Consider the following 14,212-nt stretch of genomic DNA (forward strand, 5'->3'; position numbering starts at 1 on the left):
TCATTTGTCAGCTACATCTTTCTCATTTTCAAAAATAATCTGTGGCTTCTTGGTATATTTTCTTAATGATGACTTTTGATGAGGAAAAATGCTTAATTGTGACAAAGTCTAATTTATTATTTTTTTCTTTCTGTTTTTGTGTCTTACCTAAGAAATGTTTAACTACTCTCAGGTTGTGTGGATATTCACTTATATTTTCTTCTGAAACTTTAGATTTTTGACTTTTATGCTTAGGTTTATGCTCCACCTCAAAATGATTTTTGTGTATGCCATAACAAAGATACCGAGTTCATTTTTCTTTCCCCAGTGAACTGCTTTTGGTATCTTTGTCTAAAAGCATTTGGCTATGTAAGCTTGAGTCTACTGCTGGACTCTGTGCCGAGGGGTGCCCAACTCAGGGGCCACAGATGGGTACCAATCCGTGGCCTGTTAGGAACCGGGCCGCACAGCAGGAGGTGAGCGGCAGGTGAGCAAGCGAAACTTCATCTGTATTTACAGCCACACCTCATCATTCACATTCCTGCTGGAGCTCTGCCTCCTGTCAGATCACCAGTGGCATTAGATTCTCACAGAAGCATGAACCCTATTGTGAACTGCACATGCGAGGGATCTAGGTTGCATGCTCCTTATGGGAATCTAACGCCTGATGATCTGTCACTGCCTCCCATCACCCCTGGATGGGACCATTTAGGTGCAGGAAAACAAGCTCAGGGCTCCCACTGATTCTACATTATGGTGAGTTGTATAATTATTTCATTAGATATTACAATGTAATAATAATGGAAATAAAGTGCACAATAAATGTAGTGCATTTGAATCATCCTGAAACCATTCCCCACCCCCTCGTGATCTGTGGAAAAATTGTCTTTCATGAAACTGGTCCCTGGTGCCAAAAAGGTTGGGGATCACTGCCCTAGGCTGTTCCACTGATTCAATTGTCCTTCACTGTGCACACATCACACTTTCTTGATAAAGTAGCTTTATGAGAAGTCAGATAAGTAAGGTAGCATTAGTTGTCCAAAGCTGTTCACTTCATCAAAATTGCTTAAATATTCTATCGTCTTTATGCTGCCACTTTCAATTTTCCTTCCTTCCTTCCTTCCTTTCTTTCCTTCTTCCCTTCTTCTTTCTTTTTTTCTCTCTCTCTCTCTTTCTTTTTTTTCAGGGTCTCTCTCTGTTGCTCAGGCTGGAGTGCAGTGGTGTAATCTTGGCTCACTTCAGCTTCAACTTCCCAGGCCCAGGTGATCCTCCCACCTCAGCCTCCTGAGTGTATGCCACCATGCCTGGCTAACATTTATTTTTTGTAGAGATGAAGTTTCAACACATTGCCCAAGCTGGTCTCCAACTCCTGTCTCAGCCTACCAAATTGCTGAGATTACAGGTGTGAACCACCACACCTGGCCCCCATTTACATATTAAAGGCAGATTTTATCAATTTATTTGTTTAATAAAGGCTTCTGGAATTATGATTGGAAGTGAATTGAATCCACAGATCAAATTAGGAATCACTGACATTTTAACAATGTAAACTCCTCCAATCTATGAACGTGATATATTTCTACATTTATTTAGGTGATTTTTCATTTTAATCAGCAATAGCTTATGGTTTTCAGTAGAGGTCTTACCCATTGTTTTCATTAAATTTAGCCTGAGATACTTTACATTTTAGGTGTCACTGTAAGTGGAAGATTTCAGTTTCTAATTGCTGCTAGAATGTAAAATTATAATTAATTTTTTGTGTACTGACATTGATCATATGATCATGCTAAATTCATTTATTAGTTCCACTAGTTGTTTTATTGATGCCTTCGGATTTTACTCTTAACTAATCATGCCATCTGAAAATAGATACAGCTTTACTTCTTTCCTTCTGAACTTACGCATTTCATTTATTTTACTTGTCTTATTGCACTGGCCAGAAACTCCAGTATAAGGTTGAATAGGAGTGAATGGAGCTAGCTCCATTATTCACTATTGCTATTTCAACCAGTAATGACATCACCATCACCATCCACAGCCTCTTCACTCCCAGCACATTACCTTAGCCCCTAAAGAGAAATTAGAAGCAGGTGAGAAAAAGCTCAAGTTTTTTTTTTTTCTAAAACGGACCGGTATTCACACTTTGATGGCTTTGTAATTAAGCTAAGTGGTACTGAATTTCCTAGAATCCCCTTCCCTGGCTGCTCCCAGATGGGCCTCAGGAGAGACCTGAAGGAAGAGCTGGAGCACGGGCCATCATGCGGTTCACACATGTTGTTGTTGATCTGTTGACTTGTCCTGGCAAGTGGCAGCAGCCAGACTTGCAACAGTTCCTTCCCCTGAATCCTCTTTCATTGCCTTTGGCTCTTGGGTCAGGTGCCTATGTTTGCCTAAGGGCCCCTGGCTTTTGCAGGACACTCATATCATTAATATCAGAGACAAAAACAAACAAACAAACAAACAAAAAACAAAAACCCTAATGCAAGTCTCCATCTGTCCTCCGTCTGGAGTGTGGCTCCACTCACAGCTTTGGATTCCAGCTTGTTTTTTATTTCCTCTACTTTACATCCATCTTCCCTTTCCTACTTCTTCTGCTATGAACTTCAGGTTCCAACATAAAGTGCCTAGCTCCCGACTGATCCCCAACTGGTGCACTTCTGCATCCTTTCCTCATCCTGTCTTATCTATCTTCCAATATATGATATGGTTTGGATTTGTGTCCCTACCCAAATCTCATGTCAAATTGCAGGACGGGCTTGGAGGGAGGTGATGGGAGGGGCAGATTTTCCCCTTGCTGTTCTCATGATAGTGAGTTCTCACGAGATTTGATGGTTTAAAAGTGTGGCACTTCCCCTGTCTCTTTCTCCTGCCACCACGTGAAGAAGGTCCTTGCTTCCCCTTTGCCTCCCATGGTTGTAAGTTTCCTGAGGCCTCCCAGGCATGTTTTCTGTTAAGCCTGCAGAACTGTGAGTCAATTAAGCCTCTTTTCTTCATAAATTACCCAGTCTCAGGTAGCTCTTTCCAGCAGTGTGAAAATGGACTAACACACATCCCTATGCTCAGAATCTCATTATCCCCCACCTGCATCCACTAGTAACCCTTTCTTCTTTCCCTTAAGCCTCTCTCTCTCTCTTTTTTGGTCCACTGTATCATTTTAAAACCAAAGTTCAAGTCTCTCCCATCTTAAAACGGGAATAACAAAATAAACAAAACAAGTAAGCAAACAAAAATAAAATGTCAAATTCCCTGAACATCACATTTGTCTCTTCTCTTATTGCCCGATGGTAGCCTGTAATAATCTCAGGGTCTCTAATTCCCCACACCTCTTCAATCACCTACTCCTGATAATCTGGCTTCTGCTCCATTACTTCTGTGAAATTCTGTCATTTTCTATAGTTCAGGGAACCTCCCCACAGAAAAACTATTCTGGTCCTGTTGTGACCTTAAACGGAGAAAATTAAATCTAATTCTAAATAACTTGGCTTGTTACTATATTTGTGAAGTCAAGAACTTCCATCAGGGAAAGCAATGTGATGTCTTGGGCTAGTCTCAGAGGAACTATTTTGACCCAAGCTTGTACTGATCATGGAAATCCAGGTTATATCAAGAAGGTAGCCTTGGATAGCTGTATTTCCTACAGTCCTAGAATGTTGAAGTCATTAAGACATTAAACATAAAATATTGCACCACAATGAGGTGACTGCAGAAATTGAGAGCCAGTGCTTAAAAGCTTTTATGGCAATTTGCAAAATAATTTTGAGTCTAATAGATCTAAAAAAAAGGACTTGTTTTGATTTCATTTTTCTAGTAATTCACTGTTATTGTAAATTTTTTTGCAAGTATTGGTCTGTGAAGTATTAGAGGAAAATACTCCTTTTCCAAAGATAGCTTAAGAAACACTGTTTTAGGATACATTTGTTTGGTGCTCAGAATCTCCATGGGTCACTCAATCTTTCTTCTTTCCTGGTCCAACACCTGCATCTCTGACTTTAAAGATCTTAAATTTTCTAGCTCTTTCAACCTGAGGGGATTCTAGATTCCTGCAGAAAAATAAGAGGTTAGAGACAAGAAGGACCCATATGAAGATGTCCTGAAGCAATTAGCTCCATGAATAGGAGGAACAAAAAGAAGGCGTATTGAGATATTTGGGCAGTTAAATGCTTCTGCCTTAAGTCAACTGCTAATCCCCTAGGGAAGATGGAGTCTGAGAGAAAGTTGTAAATTCTCCGTCTCTTTTTTTTTTGTTTTGTTTTTGCTATCTGTAACTAAACTTGAGATTTTTTAACATTTCCCACTAACAGCCTCCTTGTTATTTCCATGATCAATACAAGCTTGGGTCAAAATAGTTCCTCTAAGACTAGCTCAAGACATCACATTGCTTTCCCCAATGGAAGTTCCCGACTTCACAAATATAGTAACGAGTCAAGTTATTTAGAATTAGATTTCATTTTCCTTGTTATGAAATATAATGGAAAACCACCTATTGCATAATTTCATTCATATGAATTTTCCAGAAAAAGTGAATTTGTAGAGACAGAAAGCAGATGAGTGGTTGGAAGGGCCTAGGGAGAGAGGAGAATTGGGAGTAACAGTTTAATGGGTACAGAATTCTGCTTAGGGTGATAAAAATGTTCTGGAACACGATAGTGGTGAGGGTTGCACAACATCACGAATATACTTAATGCCACTGAACTGTACTCTTTAAAATGGCTAAAATGATAAATGTCATGCTATATCTATTTTACCATAATAAAAAGAAAGTCTAATACAACTTTTCAATCTCTATTGCACTTAACTTCTTAGGGCAATTATACTTAATCGCTCACTCCTTTGACATCTTCTTTTCTCAAGGCTTTCAGGACCCTGTAGGTGCCCATCATTTTAATATGCTTTCCAAAGCTCCGCTGACTTTCTGATTCATCTCCGTAGCCCTTAATGTTGGTTTTCCTTAGGAAATAGTTCTATTCTTATTATACTGTTATTACATTGAGCACATTCCTTGGGATCTCTCACCCAATCCCATCGCTTCCTTTCCATTTCCATATGCATCCTCAGCCCACCCACTCTTGGGAGCTCTAGATCCTTATTCTAGCTGTCTCTTGGGCCCCCTACAAGATTATCCAGAAAGCATCTCAAGTTCAACATGTCCAAAACCTAAATGAACATTCCTCCCACCTCCTCCAAATCTGCTTATCCTCCAGCATTCCCTGGAATCCTACAGTACTCCCTATTTTACTAACTGTGTTACTTTGGGAAGGTTTCTGAAGCCAACATTACCTGTCAGGGTCATGGCCAGAAAAAGATAGCCTTTGCAAAGAGTTTATTGGTGGAATTCTCTGCAAAGTTATGGGCAGGCTTAGGAAAACTGATGAGGAAGTTTGAAGCACCCTGGGCTGGGAACTACAGAGTTAACCTAACTCCCAAGTGCAGGAAGAGAGAGAATTTACCAGACTTCAGCAAGAGCTATAAGAGAGAACCACCTAACAGGCGGTATAGTCTTAACTCATTTATGCTGGAGGTTGCAATTTGTTGAATTTTTGCAATCAGACCTTGGCAATGACCTTGAGCAGTAGGATATAAATAACACCCACATGCTTAGCATTCCAATGGAACACTAGGCATAAATGGGTTTAAGTAGCAGAACCCAGTCCCCGCAACTCACAACCCACCAGTGATGGAGGCAGAAGAAGAAGTACCTAGATCGCTCTTCCCTCCCATAACCCAATCTCTTGCTGGTCCTCTCATTGGCTGAACCCAACCAGAAGCCAGGTGGCCAGGAAACCTGGTAGAAGCAGCCATAGAGTCCAGTCTCCAGGTCACAGAGCAGAGTGGAGAAGGGTGGAAATTAATCTGGAGGGACAAAAAGGGAATATTCAGTATACTCACTATGCCTCTGTGTTCTCATATATAAAACACAGATTAGAATGACACCCACACTAATCGGTCTTTTGTGGGAAGTAAATGCAGTGTCCGGCATAAAAACTCAGTAAAAAGTAGTTACCATGTTTCTTTCCTTCCTTCTTGTTCGCCTAACTAAGCGAATCAAAAAATTGCTTGAATAAAAACTTCTAGCTTCAAGGGAAGGTAACTGTCCAAAATATGTCCAGTAAGTTCTAGTTGGTACAATTTGTATAACAGTATGATTTGCTTATCGACATCTGTTCTTTGAGAAACTGACAGGTAATTTTCTTACCAGTTAGGTACTGATTTCTCATGTGCAAGAAATAGCTAAAAGCATCCATCATACATTGTGAGGCTGACTTTATGCAGACCATGAAACTCAGTGGTCTGTTCAGATTATTGCTGGAATCCATAAATGAGCTCAGATTCATTTGCTCTGAATTTTATGAAAAACTAGATCTTTTATCATCATCTTCTGTCAAGTTGGCCTTGTGTTAGTTGCTTTAAAGTATTTAAAGAAGTAATCATATCTATGACTGTATAATACTTAATATACAGTTTAAATAATCAGAAAATATACATTATTATAAATGTGAAATATTCACAATCATATAAAGTGTATAAAATTATTTGTAGTTCCTCTACCCTCAAAAACACTATATAAATACAGCGTTTTCTATATTATACAGTAAATATTGAAAATTATATATTTTATTATGTATTACCATATAAAGGTTTTTGAGTCAGACAGCATAGGTTAAAACAAGTTTGGCTGTATGCTAATTCTGTGATCTTGGAAAATTTATGTATCCTCTCTCAAATGTATTTATCTTGTAAAATGAGGACAATGATGTCAAATTCACAGGGTTATTATAAGGATTAAATGTGAAACTATATATGAGATGTCCTGGTATTGTGCCTAACAGACAATGTGTACTCTATAAATATAGGATATTATTATTATTATTATTATTTTAGACAGAGTCTCACCTCTGTTGCCCAGGCTGGAGTACAGTTGGCACAATCTCGGCTCACTGCAACCTCCACCTCCTGGGTTCAATCAATTCTCCTGTCTCAGCCTCCTGAGTAGCTGAGACTACAGGCGCACCACCATGCCCAGCTAATTTTTGTATTTTTAGTAGATACAGGGTTTCACCAGGTTGGCCAGGCTGGTCTTGAACTCCTGGCCTCATGTGATCCACCTGCCTTGGCCTCCTAAAGTGGGATTTTATTATTATAAAAATGATTCTGTTTATAAATTGTTAATGTTTAATAAATGGGTCATTGCTTTATACCCCCCAAAGAGTTGTATCTGGAAGCAAGAATTAGGAGTAAACAGAAAACTTTACACTTTTAAGGTAGCCTTTGCCAAAGAGGGAAGGAGAGATTTTGGCTAGACATGGGGATGTCTTCTAGAAACTTCTTGTTGCAGAAAGATTTCATCCTCGTTGTCACTTACAACATACTCCTCTGAAGACACATTTCCAGGGAAGGCCTGTCATTGCATCCTCATCTCTACCAGCTCTCGGGGGATCAGTGATCATTTTTCTTCCATTTCTCACTGTCAGCCCGAGGACTCAGAGACATTATAATCTCGTCTGTGTAGCACTTTCCAAGATGAAACGTCTATGGGTATTTCACACATGCAAAGAAATAAGGTCAGAAAACAATCAAAAGAAGGCCCTAAATAGTCAGTCTTGTTTGTCTCCTATCCTTCTGAGGCTAAATTGAGGGATAAAATTAAATCAACGGATGAAAAATAAAATGAAATTTTAAAGGCTATGAGGAAATGGATTCTATTATCATGCTCTCTCGACCAAACTCTCTATTGAAAAACAGCCAGATAAGAAGGTGATATTAAATCAGAGTCATGAGTAGACTACAGGGACATAATAATATTAGTAAATGTAATATTAACAATGGCTGTGGTTTTTGAAGGTTTACTCTGCACTACATATGACTCCGAGTGCTTTTCTACATATGAGCTCTTAAATCTTCAAAACAATTCTATGAAATAAGTACTATTATTTTCTAGATTTTTTTCCAGATGAGGAAACCAAAATAGAGAAGGCAAAAAATGTACCCAAGGTCACACAGCTAATAAGTAGCAGAGCTAGGATTCAGAGCCAGGCAGTGAACCCTAGTGTAGAGATAGCGGCGCACTGATTCTGACCTCTCTCTCGGACAAAAACCCAGCCTTGCTGATATGAATTTAAAGAGCAAGGAGACTCTGATATTTATAAACATTCCCTAAAATAGAAGCACATGCATTATTAGTGTAAGTTATTCTGGGAAGTAGGGGGAGTTGTGTAAGCCCCAAGAATAACAAGACAATAGCCCAGAAATGATTGTGCTGTTTTCATATTCTGGCAGTGACCTACCAGTCCAGACATTGTCATTAACAGACAAATGTCATGGTAGGGGATCAAGGACCCAGTAAGCTTCTGTCTGGGCCATATTATGACTGTTCCTGCTTATGTGGTCACATTGCACTCTTGAAAAGTTTCAGGCCGGGCACGGTGGCTCACACCTGTAATCCCAGCAATTTTGGAAGGCCAAGGTGGGAGAATCACTTGAGCCCAGGAGTTCGAGACCAGCCTGGGCAACACAGTGAGACCCTGTTTCTTCAAAAAATAAAAATAAAAAATTAGCCATGTGTGGTGATATACGCCTGTAGTCTCAGCTACTCAAGAGGCTGAGGTGGGAGAATCGCTTGAGACTGGGACTCAACCAGTCTCAAGCGATTGCAGCGAGCCACGTTCACACCGCTGCACTGCAGCCTGGGTGACAGAGAGAAACTGTCTAAAAAAGTAAAAAGTTTCAAATTTTTGGCTAATAATCCATGCCATCTATAGTAAGTCTTGGCATGCATCAGTAAAGTATATAATCCACCTGAAATACTGCAAATAATTAATCCTACGGGCCTTTTAGAGCCTTGATTCTTAAAGTGTGGTCTGTGGCCCAGCAGCACCTGAGGGCTTATTAGAAATGCAGTCTCAGGCCCTACCCTAGGCTTACTCTACTGGGTAGAACTGTGTCTCCCAAAAGATACATTCACTTAGTACCTTAGAAGGTGACTTTATTTGGAAATAGAACCTTTGCAGATGTAATTAGTGTAAGGATCTAGAGATGAATTCATGCATACTGCCGTCCCTATAGCAGAGAAGAGGACGCAGAGACACACAGGGGGAAGACACACAAGTGAAGATAGAGGCAGAGATGGGAGTAAGGTATCTACAAGCAGAGGCCGCCATCTACCAGAAGCCAGGAGAAAGGCACAGGATAGATTCTCCCCTGGAGCCTGCAGAAGGAACTAACCTGGCAGACACTTTGATTTTAGACTCCTGACCTCCAGAACTGCAAGAGAATAATTTTTGTTTATTAAGCCACCTCCTTTGAGGCAATTTGTTATGGCAGCCCTAGGAAATTAATACACTTGCTGAATCACAATCTGCATTTTAACAAATCCCCAGGTGATCCAAATGTATATTAAAATTTAGGAAGCACCGCTGGAGCATTTACAATCTATGTTGAAATCTATCACTTTTTCAATCTGTTTTTAAGGGTTTAGCTTAAGACTTGGTTTTCAAAGGAAATCTAACTAAACGGATGGAAGTGATTCAGCTCTGCTAGAGTCAGGGGGTTGATGGGAGAGGCTTAGGGTGGATTGCTTGGCTTGTTGCTGCCGACCTCAGCCCCTGCAGTGCCTGCTGAGTTGTATAACAACTTGTGTGTGTGATCGGTTGAGTCATGAACGGCTCCTGTCGTGTAAGCAAGGTCACGGTGCTAAAAAAAAAAAAAAAAAAAAAAAAAAAAGTGAAACCAGAACTCAAACCCACTGCTTAGGACTCAAATTAGTTTCACTTTTTAAAATTGCATTTTTCTTTTTTCCTCTAATCCCATAAAATCTTTCTCACACAGGATGTAAAACTTATAGGAAGATCATCCTCTTTAATCACTGGTGAGAATTTTGAGTAAATAAATTACACCAGCTATTGGTGTAATTTATGGTCTCACAGTAATGGCTGTTTCTTTGGAAACTGACTCACATGGGGAGCAAATTGCTATCTCTGATTTTGTTAAATATTACCCCCTACCTAGAACTAACTACCATGAACTGGGTACCATGAATAGCTTCCCCCTCCCTAGAATGTAGTCAGAGGCAAGATAGGTTTACAGACTTTCAGTTCGTTGGCCTCCCAGGCCAACTTAAGCAAGAGGGTCACTGCTCAGATCTTTGTGCACTTAGCAACATCTTTCCTGAGCCAGTTACTGAATACTGCTGGATACCTATGCAAGTCACACAAGTCCTTCCCCATGCCTTGAAGAAGCACAGACTAAGAGCTAGGTCCCTGGAGACAAACCATCTGAGTCCCCACCCTGCCTTTTATTAGCTCCGTGATAATTGGCCAATTAGTTTCCTATACCCTAGATAATACTGGTGCTTGCATTATAAGGTGACTTTCAGGAATGAGTTAACACATATAATGTGCTTAGAACATGGCCTCGCACAAGCACACAAGAAAGCCAGCTGCTCTTACGCCTCCCTACCCTTGTAGTCCTTGTGTTAACAAGTCTCCCTTTGCAGCACTCTACCGGGGAAGGATGTAGGTGTAGCCCAACTCTGACTGTGTTTAGCACATTTCATATCTCACTAGTCACAAAGCCTTCGTTCAACCTGTAATTATGAATCCACTGGACTCACTATTTTACCGATTTCTCTAGCTCTGAAATTCCTCAGCTAAGGAACTCATTATATACCATAAAAGAACGGTCACTATTTCAGCGTGTCTTTGATCCTATTCACTTATAAGCCGTTCCTCTGATTTCACTGCCATCTTTCACCTTCACACCTGATGCCTTTTCAGCTGTTCAGGTTTCTAGGTGGCTTTCCATCTACAGGACTCAAACCCTAGTGCTTAGTCCCAGGCATTAACCAGAATTATTTTGGGCTGAAAGGAAACTTGGAAACCATTAAATTCAATGACCACACTTTTAAGATGAAGAAACTGAGAGACAAGGAGAAAGAGAAAGGTAATTGAAGCTATAGCACTTTACCTGGATTATGACTTACTAGGCTGGTTTTCTTATTCTCCACTTACCAATGACAAATGTGAGGTTCAAAGAGAGCTGTATAATTTGCCCAGGGTCATACAGTTGGAATGTGGTAAATTCAAGATTTGAACTGGCCCTTCCTGTTTCCAAAGCGTACGTTGTGATTTCACTAAATCATGTGACTTAGCTGCCATGTGATTTACCCGAGGTCACAGAGCACGTCTGGGATTTGGATGCAACACTGGCCACCAGCCCCCAACCCAGTTTTGGCCTATAGCAAGGCCTTTTAAAATATGGGGTTTTAAAATCTGCTCAAGTTATATGAATGCTTGAAAGGAAGACTCGCCATTCTTATAGCAGAATATTAAATGTTGCTCGTGCAGAAGGCATCATCTGATAAATCAGCTATTTAGAGTTTGTTAAATCCAGGCATTGTGATAAACTACTGCTTACCAAAGAAGAATGTATTTATAAAACCATGAGAGTGAGCATATCAGAGTGGATACTAAATTCTCTTTCTCTTATCTTTACAGAAATGTTTTTCCTTCTCAGTAAGCAGAAGGGCACTAGGGTGGGAGGGCTGATGTTGCCACCTCAAGTTTCCAATTTGATTTAGAGGTCGTTCCTGTGAGCTAGCCACTCCCTTTGTGCTTCTCTGAGCTCTGGGAGCCAGGAAAGAGAGTTTGCTTTTTTTCTACTGGTCTTGCATGCTGACCTTGACTTACTGCAAGAGACAATGGAAGGGATGATCAATATCACAGCAGCAGCCATTTGTAAAACTATTATGGGCCAAGAATTGTGCAAAGGACTTTTCAAGCAGCATCCCATCTGATCTGCCAGCAACCCAATGAAGTAGATAATCCTACCATCTCCATTTAACAGATGAGGAGAATGAGGCTTAAAGAGGTAACATGGCTTGGTGATGGTTACCCAGCTAGAAAATGACAAAACTGGAATCCGAACCCAGGTCTGCCTACCTCCCAAGACCCTACTTTTAATTTCACCTCTACTCTGACCAGCTCTGTGGCCTTGGGCAAGCTCCTATCACGTCTCTGAGCCTGTCTTATTTGTAAAATGAGGGCAAGAAAATTAGCTCTCTTACAGGTTCGTTTTGATGATTAAATTAGTGTATGTATCGTGCTCAGCACAGTGTTGGGTGTATAATAAGTGCTCAATAAGTACCAGCTATTATTATTATAAACTACAGGGAATCCATCCTGCCACTGAAAGGGGTCTGCTGATGTAATGTTTTGATAAGATTAGGGAGATTTCTTTTAAAGTGCTCTACTGAAGCTCCTGCTGCTGGCCTTCTGGAATGGCAGTGAGCTGAATAGCTCCTAAACACTTCTGGGCAACCTGATGATGTCCATGGGCTTCCCAACACCCAGACTGAGTGGATCAGTGGCTTCACTTCCCTTTCATGGCTGAGCTCCACTTCAGGACCCTGGAAGGGACAGGAATCACCCTGACCCCTGGCATGGTCTGCCTGCTGTTGCAAGCATTATGAAGAAAGTGACTCTTGACATGTGTGCGCTGTTCTTCATCCATATCTTTGCCCACTGGACACCATTTGAATGGGATCCATTCTGGATTCAACGGGAAGAACTTTGGAGATTTACTTGGCTCCCATGACACTGTCTGCTCACTGTGATAGGGTGACTTTGACCATAATTTATCCATCCATTTATTCAACAAACTTTTTATTTTTTGTGCCAAACCTGTCATGGCTCCATTAGTTAAAAATTGTCCCATTTGGGAAACAGTTCTGCATGATATCCCAGGGTCAAGTCTAGATCTCTCTTTGAGATCACGTTTTAATATAAAAATACATTCATGTCATTTTTCTGCTTATCCATGGCTTCCCATGGCCCATTCAGTGAAGGACAAACCTTGGCCCTACCATCCTTTCCATTCTTACCTTGGCCACTCTCCTCCATCATAAAGGGCTACATCACGTTCCCCAGTTTTAGAAAACAGCAAGTTCTTACTGACCTGACCCCAGGGCCTTTGCACATGCTGTGTCCTCATCCTGGAACATGCTCCCCTGCCTCCTCATCCTTCAGGTTTCAGTTTTCCCCACTTCTCAGACTCCCTGTCATACATTTTCAGAGGGCCATGTACATTTTCTTGGGAGTCCATCCACAGCTTTAATTAATTATTATTTCAGCAATTATTCATTTAATGGCTGTGTCTTTGTATGGGTTCCCTTAAAATCAGAGCCTGAATACAGCTGGCTTATTTGGGGTGGCAGAGGAGGAAAATATAAGAATGTTATACAACATAAATAAGTTCTAGATATTTACTCTGTAACATGGGGCATATGGTTAACAATGATGTATTGTATACTTAAATATTTGCTAAGAGGGCAGATCTTATGTCAAGTGCTGTCACCACAAAAAGAAAATAATACACAAAGAAGCGGGCCAGGAAGACACTTTTGGAAGTGATGGAGATGTTTATGGCATTGATTGTGATGATGGTTTCATGGATATATACTTATCTTCAACCACATCAACTGTATACAGTAAGCATCTTCAGCTTTTTGTATGTCAACCATAGTTCAATAAGGTGGTTTTAAAAAAGTGAATGTGTCATTGAGCCACCACTGAGAGCAGAGGGTCATGGTTCCAACAGGACTTTCTGAGGACTCCAGAGAACGCTTCTCAGAAAGAAAGATTGGGACATTTATCTATCTCCCCTCATTCAACACTCCAATGATTGAGGGTTTCACCTAGAAGTGTTAAATCCCCATACTTCCACGCTCTCCTTGTACATGGGTCAGGCAGTTTCCTATAGCATCAGAGAAGGATCTGGAAATCAGAAATCAGAAAAACACATGGTGAACTCTTGAGGTGAGATGGCTTCAACACAAGGAGAGTCCAAGGTCACAGAGAGCTGTCCATCATAGCTGTAGCTGAAATAAGGACCCATGGCAGACTGTATATTCTAAAGATGGCCACACCAATATATGTCCAATCCCACATGTTCTTCTTATGATGTGGCATTGATATTCCTGCCTCACGCAATGGGGTCTATATTCCCTTCCCTTGAAATTTCCAAAGCTAGATCATAAAAAGCAAAATGGATTCCAACTGGGTCTTTCTCTCTCTCTCTCTCTCTCTCCCCCTCCCTCTCTCATCATATGGAATAATCTCTAGAAATAGACAGATACTGAAGGAGTCTTCAGAATGAGCCCCACCCCAATCACCACCTGACTGCAACTTCATGAGACAGCCCAAGCCAGATAGCCCAACCAAGCTTCTCTCTAATTCCTGAT

This window comes from Symphalangus syndactylus, chromosome 14 (assembly GCF_028878055.3).
Source record: "Symphalangus syndactylus isolate Jambi chromosome 14, NHGRI_mSymSyn1-v2.1_pri, whole genome shotgun sequence".
Taxonomy (NCBI): domain Eukaryota; kingdom Metazoa; phylum Chordata; class Mammalia; order Primates; family Hylobatidae; genus Symphalangus; species Symphalangus syndactylus.